Below are 19,003 nucleotides of genomic sequence, written 5' to 3'. Positions count from 1 at the left end.
GTAGTGCGCATGCGCTATCTTCCAGCACTGATAGGCGGAGAGAATTGTGATTGATGTGTCGCCAGCAGCCAATCGGATTGCGGAAGGGGCGGGTGCTGCGGACTCCCTACTGCGCATGCTCATTGTGCGAGCGCTGATAGGCGAAAAAAATGGTGATTTACGTGCTTAGGGAGCCAATGATTTTGTCGGAGAGGCGGGTGTTGAGGGCTCCTGGGCGCGGGAAGGAACATCCAATAGGAGGACAGTGCGGTGGGGTGGAAAGCAGCCAATCAGAGCGTGCCGATTTAATCCCGTTTGAGCAGCTGCCTCCCTTGCAAGCGCGTCCGGGGTGTCTCTGGGTGGGGGGGGGGGCAGGGCGTGGTACTGGTAGTTAACGGGAACGGGTCAGAGCGGCTGTGGAGCGCTCGCTGCGGCCGGCGCCCGGGGACCTGGAGGCAGTCGGCTCAGGGCAGCCCTTCGTGAGGTCCCCGGAGGCGGCAGAAGGGCATAGGGGAAGGAGGTGACAGCTGGGCATCTCCCGCCGCGAGGTCTCCGGGGCGCGGCGGGTGTCGGTGCCCGCGGAGCCCGGCGGGACGGTGGGAGAGAGCGAGGGGAACGGAGCGGCGAAAGAGGCGGCAGGTGAGTGCGGCCGCGGCGAGGGTGACCGTGCCGTTGGAAAGGGGGGAGCGGGAGGGGCCGGCACGGTGAGGAGGCGTTCGGTTCAGTTTCCCCCCTGCCCTTGCGGCCGAGCTGGCGAAGCCGGTGGGAGGCGTGTGACCCCGAGGGCAGGTGCGCCGAAGGCTTGCGGTCTGGAATCGTGCGTCCCTCCGGGACAGCAGTCGCTCCGGGAGCGGCGCAGCCCCGTTAGTCGGGGGGAGACGTTTCAAACCAGAGCTAAGGTGCGGTGGCAGGCTCGGTGGCGTGGCGGGTCGGGCGCCGCTTCGGCGGGAGCTCGGGGCGAGGCCCGGCGGGGTCTGTGTCCTGTACACGCGGCTTTCGTGCTGCGGCTCTCTGTGTGCTTTTTTGTTTTGTTGCGTTTGTTTTCTGGGGTTTATTTTGCGGGGTTCCCGCGGAACGCGGCACGACCGCTCGCCCGGGGCTGCCGCGGCGGTCTCAGTGCTGCCGCCCTGTGGCGAAACTCTGGTACTGCAGCGCACGGCCGGGGGCAGAGGCGCCGTTTGACCCGAAGCGGTCAGAAGTGCCAGAAACCAACGTCAGAACCGGCAGGAGCTGCGGCTTCGCGGTTCTGTCAGCATTGATCTTAGGACTCTGATTTTGATGCTAGTCGTTTTTACTTACATTACGCTACAGTGTTCTGTTTGGTACTGCTAGTGGGTAACAAATAATTGTGCTGTACCACAACGCGAGAGGATAATATTTCATAGACTTATACTGCCAAAGAGTTTGCAAGTGTATTGAAAAGGGGGGAACTCAAGAGAAGCTACCAAGTTAATGTATACTGCGATGAAGTTATAGAAGATGTACCCTTCATTAACCGGTTCACGTGGGGTAAATGCTTTCTGACCGCCTGCACGATGAGGGGGTATTTTTCACCTTTTAGATCCTTCTGCATGACAAGAGGGAGACAGAAGATTTAATAACACATTGTTTAGAAGCTGAGAGCTTAGTTTATATTTAACTAATAGATGTGTTGTCAGTGAGAAACTAAACATTTATAAGTAACTTCATCAATTATTTCTTAGGCTACATATATTGTATGTTCAAAATTTAAAACAATTGTAATTAATATGTAGCAGCTGTGTGATTATAAGCAATGCAAGAGCATCCAGTCGTGGGAGCACTTACAGAGGACGACCCCCAGAGCTCCCCAGTGCAGATGAAAGGAACATTGCCTGCTTAACGGTGTAATTGACTCTGCTGTCAAGCTTATTTCTCCGTTTCAGTACGAGCCCGTCCCGTGGCCTCACAGGGCTGTGTCCTGTGGCGGTGCTGTGGGGAAGGGGCGAGATGCTTTCCTGCACCGGTGGATGTGTTTGCTTTTATGCTGAGCGTGTCCTAAACGGTGTCAGTTTGTCTTAATGCTGTCTGGCGTTGCTGCAGTTGCTCTGGTTTTTTGAGGATGCCTTGTGTTTTGGGGTGGCCCGTTTCCCTCGAATCCTCCGTTAGCTCAGCTGCTCTCCTGTCCCTTCTTCTGACTAATTCCTCTGCTTTCTCCTGCTCTATTTTTTTCAGAGGCTGAACTCTAATTTGGAATTTCTGTGTTTCTGAGGGGGAGCTGTGAACGCCCGATGCTCAGCAGACCCCCCAGCCCAGGCGGGGAATGGAACCTGGGGAGCAGCGCCCAGGTGGGAGACGCGGCGCCGTCCTCCATCCCCAGCGTGCGGCAGAGGAGCAGGAGGCGACAGCCGGCCGGGGGCAGATGCCGGGTGCGTCCCCAGCTCGCCAGAGCTCCCCCCGAGCCTCCTCCCGCGGCCCCGCTCGCCCCGTGCAGCCGCTCCCAGCTCCGGCAGCTCCTGCGAGCCCGTCTCGTGTTCCTGGGCCGCTCCCAAGCCCCGTCATGAAGGCGGCAAGCCGGCCCTCGGCACCTCTCCGGTGGCCCCTGCGGAAGGAGCAGGCTGGGGCAGGGGTGAGCTACGGTGCTAACGGCCGCTGCTTCTTCTCTCCCTCTCCCAGAGGCCGCGCTGAGGATGTGGCCGTTCGCTCCCAGCCCGGGGGATGCCGTTGGCTGCGCCCGCCTCGGGCTGGCGAGGCTCGTCTGGCAGCGTGGCGGGAGCAGGGACAGGGGAGCACGTCCCGTGCGTGGGCGGGGGCTGCTGCTGCTGGAGCCAGAGAGGTTGGGGAGAGGTAAAGAGGAAGAAATGCGGGGCCGTCGGCCCAACGTCCGCTTCCTGCGGCGGGCGAGAGAGCGAGCCCCTCTCTCCGGGTGGCGAAGGCTCCCTCTGCGCGGCGTGCGGCGGGCCGGGGGCCAACGTGCGCGGCAGGGTCCGTGCGCGTATCCTGGAGCGGGACGGCTGCCTGGCGAGCGAGCCAGCGAGGCTCCATGTCCCCAAAGCCTCGTCTCGTAGGAGCCCTGACACCCCACCGTGTTCTCCTAGGCTGAGGACGGCCGAGCGCCCCGAGTTACCGGAGAGGAAGGGAGGAGAGAAGGAGACGGGAGCGTCTGAGCTGTTAGAAGCCTCCTGGCAGCCACCGAAAGCGAGAGCCGCTGTGAGTCCCTGGCCCTCGGGGCCTCGTCCCCGGCTTGTGTGTCCTGGTGCCTCCCTGCCCCTCCTTGGTGGTGGTTTTGGTTTATGATTATTATTATTTTAAAATTTTGCTTCCCTATACCTCTCGTTTTCTCTTTATTTTTGTCTCCTGCTCCATCTTCTATAGCTGTTTTTCCCTTTTTCATATCTTTGTCTTGATCTGCATCAGTCTCTTTTTTTCCCCACAGTTTCTCTGGCCTGTTCCCTGCTGTTCTTTTCTTCTCAGTACCTGTACGTGCAGCTCTTATCTCCCACCTTCCTATCTCTCTTCTTCCTGCCTTGCCCTTCTCTCTCTATTCGTTTGTCTTGCTCACTGTTGCTGGTGTTTTTTGTTCAGCATCTCGGCGTTCCATTCCTCCTTCCTGTTCATCTCTTATTCTTTCTGACCTTTAATGCTGCTCCCTGTCCCATTGTTTCTCGCTGTATCCCTGTGTCCTGCTCCCTACCCGCAGTCATATTCTTCCCTGTCCTGTTGGCCATCCCAGGTTTCTTCCTCCATCTCCATCCTCGCCCCATCTCTTGGTCCTGCTCCCTACCCAGCCCGGTTCCTGTTTCTCTGCCCTTCTCCTTGTCTTACTCCTGGTTTCTCTGTCCTCTTCCCTCTTTGTTTTTGTTTCTCTGTCGCTCTGCCCTGCTCCCTGTCACTGCGTTTCCTCCTTCCTGTCTCTGTCCCGCAGCCCGGCGCCCACTTCTCCTTTGTCTCTCCCACTGCCCATTCTAGGATTTTTCCCACCGTCTCTGTCTCCTGCTCCTTGTCTCTCATTTTGGCCTCTTCTTCCCTTTGCCCTGCCTCCCTGGCCCTCTTGCCCCTCTCTCTGTGTCACCTTGTCTTGCTCCCTGTCCCTATCTTTCTCTGGCAAGCTTACCCTCCTTTTCAAAGGAATCACAAAATCACTTTGTTGGAAAAGATAACTGCAATTTAAAATATCTTTACCCTTTGAAGAAACAGCCTGGAAAAGATAATTTTTTTTTTTTTCAGTGGGGCGGTTCACGAGGACGGATGGGCTGCTGGGCTCTTCAATGACAGCATCCAGGGCGAGGAAGGAAATCTTGGCTATACTTGGGTGATATCTGTGTCTGTGTTCTGTGTGTATCTGGGAAAATGTGTTCTGGGGAACTCAGACTGCCAATGAGTCAAAAATGGCCTGGTTATCCAAAAAACGCAAACGCTCCAGTGGCCGTATCAACAGCTGTACTGAAGATGGTGCAAAATACTTTTTTCTCCACTCAGCTGTAGCCTTCACAAGAAAAAAGGAAGTGTCAGGTTCCTCTCCAGCTTTGTTCTGAAGGGCTTTTCCTCTTTCAGCTGGATGTCTGCTGCCACCGTTTCACCGCGGTTGCCCCGTCTTCTGCTACAGAAGTACCAGACAGACAGAAGGAATCCCGAGCGGTCTGCCCGTACAAGGTACGGCTGGGACGCGTGTCTGCACTTTTCCTGAGGTACTTGTAGAGTGGACTTTAAAGTTAACATTAAGAATGCACCGACTCTCCTTCTATATTTTTAATACGAAATATTTTACCAGGAGTACTAAAAATAAGGTCTGTTCTGGAGCACGGTACACCTGTGCAGAGCTCACCTCCCTCTGGTTATTTTCTCTTCCTGAAAGCGTAATCTTCTGTTTCTGTGGGCTTAGTATTGAATGATACTATGGAAATGATTTTGTACTAAAAGAGGAAAGGAGGTGTTTGTAAGAGTTCAGATGTCCAGAAGAAACAACCTGATTCAATGACAAATGCTTTGTTCTTTTTCACTCAATAGGTTTTTAAAATATCTTAGAATAGTACTCAAAAAGCTGACAGAGATACAGGCACCTGGGCAAATCGGTTTTGTTCTGCGTGTTTGCCAGGTGTTCCCAAGAAGCACTTTCAGCCTCGTAACTGGTGGCGGTGAGTCCATGTGTGGTTTGGATGAGTTGTTGTTTCAATAGTGACTTTTTTCTCTTGACCTACAGTGTGTAGTTCTGACTTCAGTTGGTAAGAAATCTTCCAAAACGGCAGCATTCCTCATTCCAAGAAGCTGCATTTGATGAACCTGCCCTCCGAGTGGATCTTCCCAGGTGATGTAGTGGGCAGTGGCCTCATCAACAACAGGACTGTTCATTTTCTTTGAAACAACCAACCAAAGTCCATTTCCTTCCGCAGAGCCCAGCACAGCAGGCCTGGCAAAGGTTGGTGGCACCGCTGGGCTTTGGGTTCCCGGTTGCGACAGTCGAGCTGTCACGGTCACAGAAACGTGTTCCCCTGTGTGCTGCAGTGCAGCCAAAAGTGTTCGTGAGTCTGACGCTCCTTTTTCGTAGCCTTATGCTGCACTGCAGGAATGGGGATATTTATTTATTTTTTAAAGTAAACCCATGTCTTCTATCTCACTGATTTTCCTATCAATGAAACTTAAAGCAAATGGTCTAATTTACATGTTGACTTCCATAGTTAAGAGTAATTGTTAAGTAGGTACAGCATATAATTTATTAGGTGTACTTAAGCAGATGGGTATTTGTTCTAAAAACTGAAAAAGAGAGGCAACTGGATGCGATGAGTGTTTCCCCAATATCTGACAGCGTGCTCTGACGTACTTTGTTTCTGTCTGGCTCTCAGTGGCGCTTTTCCCTGGCAGGTCGGGGTGTCCCTCGTGCTTGAGCCGTGCAGCTGGCCACGTGTCACTGCTCATCGTGCCACACGCCAAGTGTGAATCGATAGCTCTGTCTAAATATACATAAATGTAATAATATGATTGTAACAATATGCCAACATCTGCAAGTCTAGAAAGATATTTGTGTCCAAAGAGAAGGCTAAACAGGTGCGTAAGTATAAATGGATATTCTAGATAATAAGTGGTGATATATATAAGCATAAACAGATATTCAGTATAAGTTTAAGCAGATATATACATGTAAATGCATACGCAAGTGTGTAGATGTCTAAGTAGATATATATTACAGTGGAAATAGATGATATATATGAATCAAATATATTCCCTAAATACATACGTATGTGTAAAAAGAGACATAGGAGTCAATGTCAGTGATGTACAAGGTTTTTAAAATGCAAAGAAATTCTGTTTATAGAAAGGATTAAAAAACTCATCCTTACCCGGAAATGTCTCTGGCGGGTGCACTTGAGGGAAAGGCCTGAGCTGCCCCCAGGGAGCAGAACGGCACCCGCACCTGGTCAGCGGTGGGAGCAGGGGCTGGGGGGCTCTGTGTGCGAGCCAGACGCTTCGTTCCATAACTGCGGCAGCCGGGGAGCTGCTGCGAGCTCTCTGCTGAGTGACTGACTGTGTGGTGATGGTTTTTACTACTCACAGGGCACTGGGCAAGCCCAGTTTAGTTTTCTTGTAATCTAACTTAAGTAAAAGCGTACTGAATAGAATTAATCACCCGACTTACAAGGCTGTGTGTCGTCTTTGTGTTTGTGGTTTTTTTTTTTTTTTTGAATACGCTCTCTGCTTCATGTTGCTGGGAAAACCGTGTGCTGTAAAGTTCTGCTCATATTTACCAAAAGCAGCTGCAGGTTACACTGGACATCTGTGAGATCAGGTGTGGTTTGTACTTCGCAGGGAAAGAAACAGAAAACAGGAAAAGAAATAGAACGAGAATTAATAGAAGTAGAAATAATAGAAATAGATGGGGTCGAATAGAAACAGAACAGAGCAGAGCGTCGTGCCGGATATGCAAATCTCCTCGGGGCTTGGGCAGGGAGGTGAGTAGGCGGGGAGAATGCAAATTGAGATTCGAAGCCTGCAAATCAGATTGCGAGAGATAAGAGGAGGGGCGGGGCGCGTGGGAACGGCAGGCGGGGCGAGGATGGGGCGGAGAAATGCAAATCAGAGGCGTGGCTACGCAAATAGGGCACTAGAGAGCTCGAACGGGCCGCCGGGAGGTTCCGCCGAGGAGGGTTCTCTGGGTGGGCTGGTTCTCTAGAGCGGATTTTCTGTTCCGCGTTGTCCCGGCTGACTCGTTTGCTGTGGGTGATCCCGGGTGGTCACCCCGTTGCAGGTCACCCCCGCACACACGCGCACGTTCAGCCCCGGTTCCGCGCATGCGCGGTGGCGCCCCGGTGCCTCCGCGGTGCACCGCCCGCCGGGTGTCGCTGGTGCTGCCGCCCGGTGGCCACAGCGCGGTACTGCAGCCCGGCGCGGGGAGTGCGGCATCGGGCTCAAACCAGAGCTCAAGCCCTGCGCTTGTGGGACGGCCTAGTAGAGCTGGGCTTCGGTTTGGAGGAGTTTTAATGCACGTGTTAAATTCCAGAGGAAAACTTTGTCTAGTCAGTTAATTGATACGGTTTTAGTGGCATGTTTTACATGTTAATATACAAAGCAGGGTTACAGTGTTCTGTAACATGCATAGGAGGATGTATATTTAAGACAATTCTAGATGTAAACAAGCATTATGGTTCTTATTGGGATATTTTGGCATCTAAACTCTTAAATGGGGGAAAACGTGTGAAGCTCCTGCTAGAACCGCTGCAGGGTGGTGAAGAATGAATGTGGGACAGATCACGTTTAGATGCTTCACTCCTGTCACTTTCAGTCCATAAAGAAGCCAAATAACATGTTTGTGATTTATAAACGTTACTTTAATGTTCATGGTTTTTGCAGGTCACACATCCCAGGGTCTCAGCTGCTGCAGTTCACATAATGTACAGTGAACAGGAGGCGCTGGGTGTCCCCAAAGCGCGCTTCAAATCTGTAGGGTACTCTTACCTGGAACCCTCATTTGACATTTACCATCTTTGGTTTTCTGAGTGTATTCAACTAAGTAGTAGTTTATTTTTAATGCATCATATTCAATTTATGTTAAAACACTTTCTTTCTAATCTGTGAAAGTATGCAACGTGACTCAATATGTTTGAATTGTAATTATTTGCCAGGTGACACGTAGTGGAAATAATCTTTATTATGATAGTGATGTTTTTGTCAAGGATTTTGCTAAGAAAAGCGAATTTCTCAGATTAAATGGGTAGAAGTCAGCCAATACCTTTTTCAAAGAATGTGAGTTTGTCTCTACCTCTGTGACTAGTTGGAAGTATTCAGGTGTACATAATGTATACATTAAAAACAAATAAAGGCATCACTGATGTTCTGTTGTTGTGTATGGGTGTTTTTTCCTGTTGCTTCATAGTGGTCCAGACAAACTAAACAGAACACAACAGCAGAGTATGAGTCAGTGCACCTGGAGCTGGATCGTGTCATCTTGATCTTTATCACGAGACGTGTGATTCAATCACACTAAAAGAATATTACCAAATTGATATATGTCCACCTGTAAAATAATCGCTACATGCTTCGGTACAGTCTGTGTAGTTATGACAACATAATTTAGATAGCAGCAATTTTTAACCTGTTTTTTCCCTGGTAAATAATTTGTGAAGATAGAATGGAAGAAAAAGATTAACAAAAGTTTCACTAAATAATTGTGTTCATAAAAAAAAAAAATAGATTTTGTTATGATTTCCATTCAATTTCTGATCTGTTTACTTTTGTTTTACAGTTATCTCAAAATTCCTGGATACAGAGCAACTACTTTCCATTTCGGCACAGGTTCCAAAGCAGGATAAGGTATGTTTCAAAATGCACCTTAGATGAGCAGTTACCTGGCTATATATAAGTGTGGCACCTATGCATGATATGGTAGGAAAAAGACTGCGCCTTACAAAGACACGGACTAATGTTGTCATAGTCTGAGAGTGTATCTTATTGTACAGCAGCAGGAGATTCTATAGGAGAACGTTAGAAACATTTGGGTTTGCTTCAATATCACGTTTATCTTAATTTATACAAACTGACTGCAAAAGCTGTTGACTTTTTCATCACTCCCCACTCTCATTCTCTGTAAATGTTCATCCTGTTTGACAGTACCAGGATGAGAGAGGAATTTTCTTCACATCAGCATAAAAGGAAAAAGTGTTAACAGACATTTACTCTCTCATTTTTGGAGGTTAATACAATTTTTAATAGCCAAAAGAAAATTAGGCATCTTTCTTACTAGAAATTAAATACTTTCTTAGCTTTTAGGTAAGACAAATTAAGATAAATCAGTCTTTATTGTCTAGAAAGATCATTTTGAAAATGGTTCTCAAGAAGCACTCTTGACCTGGCTCGGCTGTGCTTGTAATGCAGATAAACCTGTATCGATCACTGAGTCAGCTGTGTGAACACGCGAGGTCAGCGATGGGACGTGGCTGTCGGTTCCCGTGACACAGACGCTGCACGAGCCAAGCGCAGGTTTTTTGTGCAGATGTTCCGTGTTCCCCCTGCACAGCACCGGACAGAAAACGAAGCACGTCCTGGCAGAGCATCAGCCAGAACAGTGTCTGGCAGCCCCTTCTGCGGGCGGTTCTCACCTCAGCCCGTGCTTTTCTGCTGGCCTGTGAATGCAAGGAGCAGCAATGTAGTGAAGAACTGATTCCTGTGAAGTTTTCCCAGGGTCCTGTCTTAGGGATTAAAAGAGTGCCCTGCTCTTATCTGTCACCTTCAATCACATGTCTTACCAGGTGCACCAAAATGAAATGTGGATAAAAGCGCTTATTGCTAAAAGCATAAATAGACAATAGAGCTATAAATGCTTATAACAAGATAGTTTCCTTGAAGGACAAGCAATAGTTGGTGTGTTGATGTTAAAGCTTCATCAGGAAGGCATTTTCTTGCTCAGCGCAGGTTCAGTCTGTGAGCGCGTTGTGCCCCGTGTTGCAGCCCCTGGAGCCTCAGGAGCTGGTGAACAGGGGAGGCTCCGTCACAGAGCGCCCGGGAGAGCTACTGAATGTTCTTCAGGTTCATGTTCCTTACAACCCCCTTTTTCCCCCTCAGGATTTATAGAGAATTTCACCTCTGAAGTCTTCTGGGAGCTGGAGACAGACAGAATCTTTGCCTTGAAAATCACTCCAGTGATCACTTCAGGATCTTTCAGAGAGAGATTTTGTTCATCAGACCTTGTCTTGTATATTGATCTGTACGTTAACACGTGCACTACAAATATCAAACCAAGATAAACACGTGTAGCTCACTACTGGATCTGGGTTAGACCAGACACAGCAGTAACCGCTGTGCGCCTGAGGCAGCGGAACCTCAGCTTTTTTCTACCAAGCATATTGTAACCGTTCCATTATAAGTTGCATTTGTCTGCTGTACCTGAGTAGGATATTTCTGCCAATGCGTTGGAGGCTTCTGCTTGCCTGTGTTCGTGCTGGTGTGCCAGCATCCTAGGGACTTACAACTTTGTCACCTCTCCGTGTCTTCTCGCGGGCTGACTTGACTGCTTCCTCAATGACTTATCTAATGCCAGTTAAAGCAATCAGGTACAGGCTCGGTCAAGGTTGTAGTAAATGCAGAAAAATCTCTTTAATGACACATCAGAAAGCTGAATGTTTGTTGCTCCCAGCTTTCATTGCAGAGATCTGTAACACGAAGGAAAGATCAGGTATGTGACTAAAGCTGGCTGGATGTCTTCGTGTATACAGAGGACCATGCACACCGAACTTGTAACTGCGCTGTTTCCAATCGCAACTGGCCACAATATAGCAGAGCATGTTATCAATGTTAATTCAAGAGCTAACTCCGTTGCTTTTATTAAATGCTGGATTGACCTATTCAGTGTGTTCCCCTCTCAATACAAGTTTTCATTGCAGAACGTCCCCAGCTGTCCGTGTGTGGGGAGGTGACTCCGATTCAGGTCCCCTTAGTTAGAAAAGAGTATATGGGGTACTCAAGGACCATAAACAAAAAAACCCCAACACCTTTTACTTTGCAGCTTGGCCCAATTAGCAGGAAGATTTACGCTGCTTAAGCCAAATTGGTGAACAGTTTAACAGCCAAAGGGTTTACACAAAGGAGTTTTGTGGCTCTAAGCCTTAGGTTATACTGCTCATAGAGGGAGAGGAGATGAAATAAGGGTGTAGGAAAGGAAAAGAGAAGCAAAGAAGGAGAACGAAAGGCCCGTCCCCTCCCCTGTCAGCCCGTGGCCTTTGTCTGCGGGCCTCGGCTGGTGTTGGGAGGTAAATCGCGATTCACCTTCTCCTGAGTGCCCCATCTGCTGCTGGACACGGTGTCCATACGGGATTGTTTTCGCTCTGAGTGACCCATTGCTGCGGGATGAGCTGTTGTTGCCATAATGTCTGAGACATAATTCTGTTGAGTCTCTGGCGCAGGAGGCAGATGGTGCTTGTCTGAAAAACCCCCAGTTTCAATCACTACAAGTGTTCATGGTTTGTTCAACATGAACGTTCTCTCATCCTAAGGGGGACTGTCAATTGGCAATCTTGGTGAGATGCGTTACTGGAGAAATCGTGTCATCAGTGAAATCAAGTGCTTCCTCTTATGAAATCTGTGTATATAAGCAAATTAAAGGTATCTGGACAAAACAAAACATCCTTAAGAGACCCTCCTGTCTCAGTCATTCTGGCTGGGGTCTGAGTGGCTGGAACATGAGGGTGGGCAGGATCAGGGCAGTGAGCAGCAGGGAACACCAAGAGTCACTCATCCTTTCTTCTCAGGACAGCACCGCACTGTGATCATCTGCAGTGCTCAGAATCCTGTGATTTAACAGCACAAATTCTTCTATCATGCAATAGTTCCCACATCTGGTATCTTCTCAGCCAGGAACAAGATGGGTTTAGGGAGGGGATTGCAGATGTAAAGCGTTACCTGCAGTGTGTGGAAAGAAGATGCTCAGAGCCATGAACTGGTTGAGAACTGGGGGTCCCCGGTCTGCAGTTGGTGTTTTGTCTGCTCATCAGACACTGGCGCTAAGTGCTCAAGCAAACTTTCCTTTCCACAGCCAGGCCCACCTGGGAGTTGGTTGAATGCATGAGCTGTCTTTAAAGAACACGTGAATTTATCTGATTCTCCGCTGGATTTTTTTCCCCCGTAGCTTTATGCCACCAGATTTGTTGCATTAATATGTTACTTACGGAGGGGGAGCCCCCGTAGTGACACAGGACAGAGGGAGGAAAGCGAGCGGGAGGGGGCAGCGGCGGGTCGGGAGCGCCAAGGGGGGGCGCGAGGGGCGGGGGGGGCCGGGAACGGAGGGAGCGGCGGAGGAACCTGAGGGCGGGACGGCGCGGGAGGAGCTTAGGCGGGAAAAGCTGAGGTACCTCGGGGAGGGGATGATATCGGGGGAGGCTTTGACAGGAAAGGCTGAGGTACCTCGGGGAGGGGATGATATCGGGGGAGGCTTTGACGGGAAAGGCTGAGGTACCTCGGGGAGGGGATGATATCGGGGGAGGCTTTGACGGGAAAGGCTGAGGTACCTCAGGGAGGGGATGATATCGGGGGAGGCTTTGACAGGAAAGGCTGAGGTACCTCGGGGAGGGGATGATATCGGGGGAGGCTTTGACGGGAAAGGCTGAGGTACCTCGGGGAGGGGATGATATCGGGGGAGGCTTTGGCGGGAAAGGCTGAGGTACCTCAGGGAGGGGATGATATCGGGGGAGGCTTTGACAGGAAAGGCTGAGGTACCTCAGGGAGGGGATGATATCGGGGGAGGCTTTGACGGGAAAGGCTGAGGTACCTCGGGGAGGGGATGATATCGGGGGAGGCTTTGACGGGAAAGGCTGAGGTACCTCGGGGAGGGGATGATATCGGGGGAGGCTTTGACGGGAAAGGCTGAGGTACCTCAGGGAGGGGATGATATCGGGGGAGGCTTTGACGGGAAAGGCTGAGGTACCTCGGGGAGGGGATGATATCGGGGGAGGCTTTGGCGGGAAAGGCTGAGGTACCTCGGGGAGGGGATGATATCGGGGGAGGCTTTGGCGGGAAAGGCTGAGGTACCTCAGGGAGGGGATGATATCGGGGGAGGCTTTGACAGGAAAGGCTGAGGTACCTCGGGGAGGGGATGATATCGGGGGAGGCTTTGACGGGAAAGGCTGAGGTACCTCAGGGAGGGGATGATATCGGGGGAGGCTTTGACGGGAAAGGCTGAGGTACCTCAGGGAGGGGATGATATCGGGGGAGGCTTTGACAGGAAAGGCTGAGGTACCTCGGGGAGGGGATGATATCGGGGGAAGCTTTGACAGGAAAGGCTGAGGTACCTCAGGGAGGGGATGATATCGGGGGAGGCTTTGACAGGAAAGGCTGAGGTACCTCGGGGAGGGGATGATATCGGGGGAGGCTTTGACAGGAAAGGCTGAGGTACCTCGGGGAGGGGATGATATCGGGGGAGGCTTTGACAGGAAAGGCTGAGCTACCTCGGGGAGGGGATGATATCGGGGGAGGCTTTGACGGGAAAGGGTGAGGTACCTCGGGGAGGGGATGATATCGGGGGAGGCTTTGACGGGAAAGGCTGAGGTACCTCGGGGAGGGGATGATATCGGGGGAGGCTTTGACAGGAAAGGCTGAGCTACCTCGGGGAGGGGATGATATCGGGGGAGGCTTTGACAGGAAAGGCTGAGGTAGCTCAGGGAGGGGATGATATCGGGGGAGGCTTTGACGGGAATGGCTGAGGTACCTCAGGGAGGGGATGATATCGGGGGAGGCTTTGATGGGAAAGGCTGAGGTACCGCAGGGAGGGGATGATATTGGGGGAGGCTTTGACGGGAAAGGCTGAGGTACCTCAGGGAGGTGATGACATCGGGGGAGACTTTGGCGGGAAAGGGTGAGGGACTTAAAGGAGAGGACGGAAGGGAGAGAGGTTTTGGTGGTAAAGGCTGAGGTACCTCAGGGAGGAGATGGCATCGCAGAGGCTGCAGTGGGAAATGCTGAGGTAGCTCTGGGACGGGATGGCACTAAGGTGTGGTTTCAAAGGGAAATGCTGAGGTACTTTGAGGAAAGGATGCTGGGCTAGGAACTATGAACACATCAGATCGGTTAAGAGAATGTTGATGACAGAAATTTCTACAGTAAAGTATTCCAGCAAAGACAGGGAGATGAGCAAAACTTATATCAGGCCTCCTAGGATTCCTGCAGGTTAGGGGTCAGGGATGATGAGGTTGTTAACTCGGTCCTAACTTTTTCTTTCTCTCCCTCTCTTGCAGCACCAGACTGAATGGAGAAGCAAGTGGATGGGAAGTTCCTGCGCCACGACACAGACCACATTTATTACTCTCGCCCTCCGAGACCCGGAGAACCGAACCGTTCTCATCGTGCCTTGAAGCAACCTCTGCTCATGCGCTTCTCCCAGGGAGAAGGCAGAATGGGAGTGCCTCGCCACGTTAAACAACAGGGTGTACACTCTGCAGCTTTCAAGCCCAGCTCTGCGTTAGCTCACCCCTGCAATTTTGCACCGCCCACGCAAATTTGAGTTGTCGCTGGTTGTTGCAGCGTTTGGCTTTGGTGAGGACAGCGTGTGTTTGTCAGCAGTTGGTGTAGGGTGGAATCTTGAGGAGAAAGTGATATTTCCGTGCCAGAACTGGTTGGTGTTTGCATGGTATTGTGGTAGTTGTTCCCACAGGTGATCAGTGCTGGAGTGTTATTGCAGGATGAGGGGATTTTGAAGGCTTGTCTGTGAGATGCACTAGAGGCAGCAGTTGCAAACGAAAGGCTGAGGTGTGGAGAGTTTGTCGGTGGGTTTTGGACAGTTGTCAGTTGAAGAGTTGGTTGTTTGCAGGTGAGGTGTAGAGCAGAGGGTGAAGCTGACTTTGCCTGGGCGGCGCAACTGGATGGGTGTGCAGAGCTGAGGAGAGCGGGCTTCTGCGGGTGACCCTAAAGCTGGAGAACCAGCCAGCGGCAGCTCCAGACAGTCCCGCTGCCGAGCTTGGCCGTGTAGGGCCAGTGCCCTGGGGCACAGGGAGTGTGACCCTCCGCAAGCACCAAACAGCAGGTGAGGACTGTGGGGATTTGTACTGAGCTATGATATCTCTAAGGCATGTGCGAGGGGCCGGGGCCAAGGCAAGGTGGGCTCGTTGTGGGGTGTGGGGAGGTGTCAGCCCCCGGACTCAGCCCCTGTCTGATTGTAGTGCCCTTGGGCTGGTGTAGCTCAGTCCTCTGTGTGTTTCTCTTCAGGTGGAGCAGCGTGCAAAGGAAAAGCAAGGAAGGAGAGGAAGGTGGTGAACCTATGAGGAAGAGTGTAGCGAATCTGGCGTGGACTCACGGTAAGGTGCCATGAGAGACATTTATTACAAACTCAGGTTTGCATTTATACTCGCTATGATGCTTGCTCAAGCATTTGCTCTTTAGCTAAGTTAGACATTACATGAGCGATGTAACTGCCATATACGCATTTTTTTCTATAGTAAGCTGTCCCTCTGTCCCTGATGTATCAGTCCTGTATCCTGTATCTTAGTAGTCACAATTTTTCCCCAAGTAGATGAATATTTGCAAGCAGCTTTATCTCCAGTCGTTACCTGTTCATATAATTCTCATTCATCTTTGTGCCATGTCTCCAACTGAAATGTACCAGTTGTAGGAAAGTCTAGCACATGATTAGCAATCCATTCTAATAAACTCACCAATCAGACCCCTGATACATCCTGATTTTGCGTTTGTAGCGCATGTTGAAGGACATCCAGGGTTTGTCTTTGCTTAAGGGATAACTTCCCTCCCATGGTTCCCAATCGCTCACCTTTCGTTGGTGGTGGGCGCGCACTGTCCTGGTTCCCGGTCCTGTTTCCTGGTTCGATTGGGCTTCGCTACCAGAGCGGCTACTGCCTTTATAGGCACGCTGAAAGTCCCTGTTCCAGGGCGCCATTTGTAGCGAATGCGGTACGGACTCTCTTTTAAGGTGCAATGAGAGATGTTTATTACAAATTCAGGCTTGTGTTTATACTCGCTATGATACTTGCTCAAGCATTTGTTGATTAGCTAAGTTAGTCATTACATGAGTGATGTGTTTTGTGTTCCCACCAAAGTCACTGCCATAAACACCTTTTTTGTCTATCACAAGCTGTCCCTCTGTCCTTGATGCATCAATCCTGTATCAACTCCTCTGTCCTTGATGTATCACATAGCATACAGTCCTTTGTTCTTGTATTTTTCCACTAATGCTTGTTCTCATGCTGTTGACTCTTGCAGTTTCTCATGTGCCCGGTCTTCCGCGTACTGACACAGAAGAGCGATCACGAAAGAGGATTGGAGCGCACCTGTGAGTCAAGCAGAGTCAAGAAAGAAGATGACAGTGGTGGACCTGTGAGTCAGGAGGGGACAAAAGAGGAGAAAGGTGATGGAGCTACGAGTCAAGAGTGAGGAGGAAGATGGGCAGCCTGAGCCAGCGAGAAGGAGAATGTATCCTTAAGCACAGGGAACGATCTGTGATTAGTGCGTCCCCCTCCCACCCCTAGAAACCGTGCTCGGGGGTAAAGTGGTAAAATGGGAGCAGGGGCTGTTGGCTGTGTTTTGGGAGGTGGGGGTGGTGAGCAGGGGCTGGGCTCTTGGACTTGGGAGCAGTTAAGGGAGCAGGGTGGTCATCCCTTGGGAGGTGTCTGTCTGCCAGCAGGTAAAGGAGGGGGAAGAGGATCCTGCCGGGGTGAGGGCCTGGCCAGCTCTCCACTCCCAGGGCTCTTGATGCTGATGTGGTGTGTTGCTGTAAGTGCCAGGGGTGACTGGCAAAGAAAGTCTTTGTGGGGTGCATGCTGGGAAACTGTGCTGCTACGGAGGGGCTGGGTTGGTGGGAAGGCCTGTGCGGGGGGCCGGGGCCAAGGCAAGGTGGCCTTGTGGTGGGGTGTGGGGATGCGTCAGCGACCGGACTCGCCCCCTCGTGTGACTGTACGGGCCTGGGGTGGGTATATTTTTGTTTTCTGTGCATCTCTGTTCGGGTGGAGCAGCTCGCAAAGGTGAAAGCAAGAAAGAAGAGGAAGGTGGTGAACCTACGAGGAAGAGCGATCAAGAAAGAGGATTGGAGTGCATCTGCAAGTCAACAGGGATCAAGAAAGAAGATGACGGTGGTAGACCTGCGAGTCAGGAGGGATCAAGAAAGAAGAGGAGGAAGGTGATGGAGCTGCGAGTCAGGAGTGAGGAGGAAGAAAATGTCCCCCTTGGGACAGGGACCTCCCTGTAATCAGGACTGCGCCCTCCCACCCCTGGAAACTGCTCAGGGGCTCAGACATCCATGGGAAGGTTGTGTCCGACAACACGAGCCAGATCTTCAGCACTGGCTGCTGTTCAGCTGGGACCAGGGGCTGCTGGTGGGGTTTTGGGAGGCGGGGTGGGTGAGTAGAGGCTGGGCTTTTGTACTCATGAGTGGTTGAGAGAGAGGGCTGGACACCTCTTGGGAGGTGTCTTGTCTGTCTGCCATCAGCTAAAGGAGGGGGAAGAGGATCCTGCCGGGGTGAGGGCCTGGCCAGCTCTCCACTCCCAGGGCTCTTGATGCTGATGTGGTGTGTTGCTGTAAGTGCCAGGGGTGACTGGCAAAGAAAGTCTTTGTGGGGTGCATGCTGGGAAACTGTGCTGCTACGGAGGGGCTGGGTTGGTGGGAAGGCCTGTGCGGGGGGCCGGGGCCAAGGCAAGGTGGGCTTGCTGTGGGATGTGGGGATGCGTCAGCGACCGGACTCACCCCCTATGTGACTGTACGGGCTTGGGGTGGGTGTATTTCTGTCTTCAGGGCATTTCGGTTTGGGTGGAGCAGCTCACAAAGGCGAAAGCAAGAAAGGAAAGTAAGGTTGTGAACTTACGAGAAAGAGTGATCAAGAAAGAGGATTTGAGTTCATCCGGGAGTCGAGGGATCAAGAAAGAAGAGGAGGAAGGTGATGGACGTGCACATTGAAAATGAGAGGGAAGATGGGCAACCTGAAGCATGGAGCAAGGGAATGTCTCCTAGAACAAAGGGACCTTTCTGTAATCAGAGATCCCCCCTCCTACCCTACAAACTGAACAAAGAGGACTGCGAGAGGGAGCGCTCTGACAGGACAAGAGGTATCAGTAAATCTGGCAAGAGGACAGTGGGGGAAGCGCTCTGGCGGATCAACAAGTCTCAATATATGTGGCAAGAGGATGATGGGGGAGAGTTCACCAGTGGTTCAAAAGTCACCCAGAAAAAGGGGAAGAGGATGTCAAGGGGGGAGCGCTCTGGTCGATCACAAGACTCTCCTAAAAAACACAACAGGATGGTGGTGGGGGGGAATGTCCTATATGGGACAAGGGGTCCCGAGAAATCCAGCAAGAGGATGGTGGGGGGGAGCACTCCAGCAGACCAAGAATGTACTAAGGAAAGGCAAAAGGACGGCAGGAGGAGAGACCCAGTGGGTCAAGAGGTACCGAGAAATCCAGCAAGAGGACGACAGGGAGGAGCTCTTTAGCAGGCCAAAATCCCACTGAGGAAAGGCAAGAGGACAGCGGGGGAGAGCGCTCCAGTTCTTCAAGTGACTTCCCAGGCAGAAGGCAGGAGCATGGCGGGGCAGGACTGCGGCAGGTCAAGAATTCTCAGTCTGGCAATAGGATGGCGGGGAGGAGCGTTCCAGCGGGAGAAGAGCGCCCTGACTAGAGGCAAGACAAGGGTGAGGGAGAGCACTCGGACGTGTCAAGAAGACTCCCCCAAAAAGTGCAAGAGGAAGGCCGGTGGGGAGAGCAATCCAGCAGATCAGGAAGTCTCAATAAATGCGGTAAGAAGGTGGCAGGTGGGAGCTCCCCAGTGGTTCAAGAGGTCCCAAGATATCCAGCAAGAGAACTGTGAGGGAGAGCGCTCCAACAGGTCAAGCGGTGTCAAGAAATCCAGCAAGACAATGGTGGAAAACGCTCCGGTGAGTCACAAGATTCCCCCAAAAAAAGGCAAGAGAATGGTGCAGGGGAGCACTCTGGTGGATCAAGAAGCACCCAGGAAAAGGGGAAGAAGATGGTGGGGGGGAGCACTCTGGTTGGTCACAAGACTCCCCCAGAAAACACAAGAGGGTGGCAGGGGGAACGCCCTAATGGGTCAAGAGGACCCAAGAAATCCAGCAAGAGGACGGCGAGGGGGAGCGCT

The 19,003-nt window shown here is 51.4% G+C and overlaps 2 long non-coding RNA genes across 8 annotated transcripts; both read left to right on the top strand.

Annotated features, from left to right (window-relative positions):
- The first annotated feature begins 7 nt into the window (after positions 1 to 7).
- LOC136100670 (uncharacterized) lies at positions 8 to 10,103 on the top strand. 7 transcript variants are annotated; one of them, XR_011738031.1, is made up of 8 exons: positions 18 to 618; positions 2,173 to 2,366; positions 3,036 to 3,147; positions 4,165 to 4,590; positions 5,138 to 5,242; positions 5,328 to 5,979; positions 8,672 to 8,739; positions 9,301 to 10,103. It is a non-coding gene; the product is annotated as an uncharacterized lncRNA (long non-coding RNA). The 7 variants fall into 7 exon arrangements; XR_011738032.1 differs by lacking the exons at positions 8,672 to 8,739; positions 9,301 to 10,103 and having other exon boundaries at positions 8 to 618; positions 4,165 to 4,625; positions 5,328 to 6,279; XR_011738033.1 differs by lacking the exons at positions 8,672 to 8,739; positions 9,301 to 10,103 and having other exon boundaries at positions 10 to 618; positions 2,210 to 2,366; positions 5,328 to 6,279.
- Positions 10,104 to 14,151: 4,048 nt separating this feature from the next.
- Positions 14,152 to 16,707, top strand: LOC139827482 (uncharacterized). Its single transcript, XR_011738029.1, has 3 exons — positions 14,152 to 14,932; positions 15,115 to 15,203; positions 16,123 to 16,707. It is a non-coding gene; the product is annotated as an uncharacterized lncRNA (long non-coding RNA).
- Positions 16,708 to 19,003: the final 2,296 nt, after the last annotated feature.

Source organism: Patagioenas fasciata, chromosome 3 (genome assembly GCF_037038585.1).
Source record: "Patagioenas fasciata isolate bPatFas1 chromosome 3, bPatFas1.hap1, whole genome shotgun sequence".
Lineage (NCBI taxonomy): Eukaryota > Metazoa > Chordata > Aves > Columbiformes > Columbidae > Patagioenas > Patagioenas fasciata.
Note: the sequence above shows the minus strand (reverse complement) of the source record. Positions and strands in the feature narration are given on the sequence as shown.